Raw genomic sequence first — 2,957 nt, 5'->3', positions numbered from 1 at the left:
CAAAATTGGCAAAGGAACCAAAGCAAACAAGCATTCTATCTGCCAGCTCGCTAGGCGAGGATGTGGCGAAGCAAAACCTTCGCTAGGCGAGCTCCTGGCGAAAGGCTCCAGTAAATTGGTTAATTAATTCGCTAGGCGAACTGAAGGCGAAGTGGCAGCGAATTCAGTCTGTTTTGGTGAAATGAGCAGCCAGCACTAGCTCGCTAGGCGAGGCTCTAGCGAGTCCCCAGCGAGCATTCCAGTAGCAAAACCTCTCAACCTCGCTGGGGCGAAGGTTGAGGCGAGTTCTTCGCTAGGCGAAGGTCTGTTCGCTAGGCGAACATGACAGTTCCACAGGCCCAGTTTTCTCTGGGCGCAGGGGCATTTTGTGCCCATTTTTGGCCTTCGCTAGGCGAGCCTTTCTGCTCGCCTAGCGAACGTGACAGTTCTGCACTTGTCTATAAGTAGCAGGTGCCACCTTTTGTGCCCAGACCACTTTGATACCACTTTTTACCAACTTTTCCATTTTTTGTACTTTCTCTTAGATATTTTACAGCATTGCTTTGTGGGGGATTTTATGCCCTAATTTCATTTTCTCTTCATCTAGCAACCATCTTCCACAAAAAGAAGGTGGATTCCCATCCAACTTCGATCATTCGACTTGGATGTTGATCAACCCTCTTTTCTTACTTGCCGACCAAGCTACCATGAAAATGAGTAGCTAAGTCTCCATTTGTCAAGGTTAGATGTAGGTGATTTCCAAGCTTTGTGTGTAAATGTAAGGATCCTCATATGTAAACTCTTTAACGGTAAATATATGATGAAAACTCTGTTTCTATTTAAAACTCTTTGTGTTGGTATTTGATCGAGAGATGTTTACCGATTCTTGACCTAGGTTTTCATCCAAACTTGTTTGTTAGCTAGAGATAGTAACGAATGATTTTGTTCACCATAAGGTTGAACCAAAACGTTGTCTTTTTGATAGATTGTGTTCGAGAGAAACAATGGATCAAAATGACAAAACTCACAATGGGTGTTCGAGAGAAACGCATTGAGAGGACTTTGTGAAATAATTTATCATCTAAAGGAGTTTATAGTATTGTTGACCGTGCAAAAACATGCAAAGCAAATGTAATCATTGAAACCTAACTCTGACAATATTTCTCATATTAATCAAAACGTAACTTTTACCGCAATTAATTACTTTGTATGCAAGATAACTTGATTAAACCCAAAACCCTAGTGTTACTTTAAGTTAAGATTAATTCAACCATTGAACGGCAGCGATATCTTACAATCTCTGTGGATACGATAACAAAACCCGACACTTAAAAACTGTCTTTCAACAAAATGGCGCCGTTGCCGGGGATTGTAAATTGATATTGCGAGCATCGCATTGGTTGTTTAAGTTTTAGCTTGTGAATTTTTGACTTGTGCTTGTAATTCGTTTGGTTTAGTGTGCAGCTTACGTTTTATGCGAGGGAAAATCCCTGTGGACGAACTTCTTTTTGATCCTGAGATCGAGAGAACCGCAAGGAGGCTCAATAGCAAAACAAGACGTAGGAGGCAACAGGCTAGGCAACGCCAAGAGCAAGGAGAAAGTTCTTCAACCACCAATCCACACACATTCATACCAAACATGGAGCCACAACCACCACCACCGATTTCTACTCCATGTATCAACAGTCCAAGGAACACCGCTCAGTTTGCCAACCAAACTGGAAGGCAAGCTGAGATGAAGACGGGAACTCTGAATTTATTGTATGGGAGTCCATTCACCGGAATGGACCATGAAGACCCATTTGCTTTTCTCACAAAATTCTATGAGATAGCATTGGCTGCCGGAGTGGATCAGGCTCAGGAGCTTCCGTTGTTCAGACGTTTATTTCCTCACGCTTTGCTCGGTAAAGCAAAGGATTGGTATCTCGATCAAACACCTGCCGTAATGACAGATTGGAATGTGTTAGAGGAGAAATTCATTGAAAGATTTTTCTCTCATAACCGATTCATGGAATCAAAAACGGCCATCTCGGTGTTTTCTCAAGGAACCAGTGAATCGTTGAATGAAGCGTGGGAGAGATTCAAGTCCATGCTTAGGAAATGCAAAGGGCATGGATTTGATGAATTAACTCAAATCCATATCTTCCGAAATGGACTTCAACCAAACTGTAAGACGTTGTTGGATGCCACCTCGGGTGGCTCGTTGATGTCAAAGAGTGCCGAAGAAGCCACCAACATTATCAACCGTATGGCTTTGAATGATCTTCAAAGTCAAAGTCGTGGAAATTCTTTGAAGAAGGCGGGAGTGCTTGAGTTAGGGACGAATGATGCCATACTTGCCCAAAACAAGCTCATCTCACAACAAGTGGAACTTTTAACGCAACAAATCAAAGAGTTAAGAGAACCGTCAAAAGCTAAACAAATAGCTTGTTGTGAACTTTGTAAAGGTGAACATGACACCGGATTTTGTCCACCTCCCGGCTTTGACGAAGTGAACTATATGGCCAATCAACGGGACTATCAACCAAGACAACAACAACCTTATCAACCGCACCCTCAACAACAACAACAACAACAACAATTCCAAGGGAACCAAGGGTTCCAACCTAGAAGCAACTATTATCATAACCAAGGTTATGGAGGTGGTTCTTCTAGCCGTCAAAATCCTCCCCAAAATCCGTATCAATCTCAACAACCGCCGGTAGTCAATTCTAAATTGGAAGAGACATTGACGCAATTCATGCAAATGTCAATGGCCAATCAAAAGAGTAATGACGCGGCCATAAAAAATCTTGAAACTCAAGTGGGACAACTTGCCAAGCAACTAGCTGAACAACAACCCGGTCCTTCTTTCTCGGCCAATACGCAAACAAATCCTAAGGAGCATTGTAAGGCGATTGTGACGAGAAGTGGAAGGGAGTTGGGTAGTGAAAACGAAAAAAGAATGGCGAGTGAAAAAAGAGAGAAAGAGAGGGAGA

This window comes from Lathyrus oleraceus, chromosome 6 (genome assembly GCF_024323335.1).
Source record: "Lathyrus oleraceus cultivar Zhongwan6 chromosome 6, CAAS_Psat_ZW6_1.0, whole genome shotgun sequence".
In the NCBI taxonomy this organism is placed as follows: domain Eukaryota; kingdom Viridiplantae; phylum Streptophyta; class Magnoliopsida; order Fabales; family Fabaceae; genus Lathyrus; species Lathyrus oleraceus.
The sequence above is the reverse complement of the archived record's forward strand: the minus strand, read 5'-3'. Positions refer to the sequence as shown.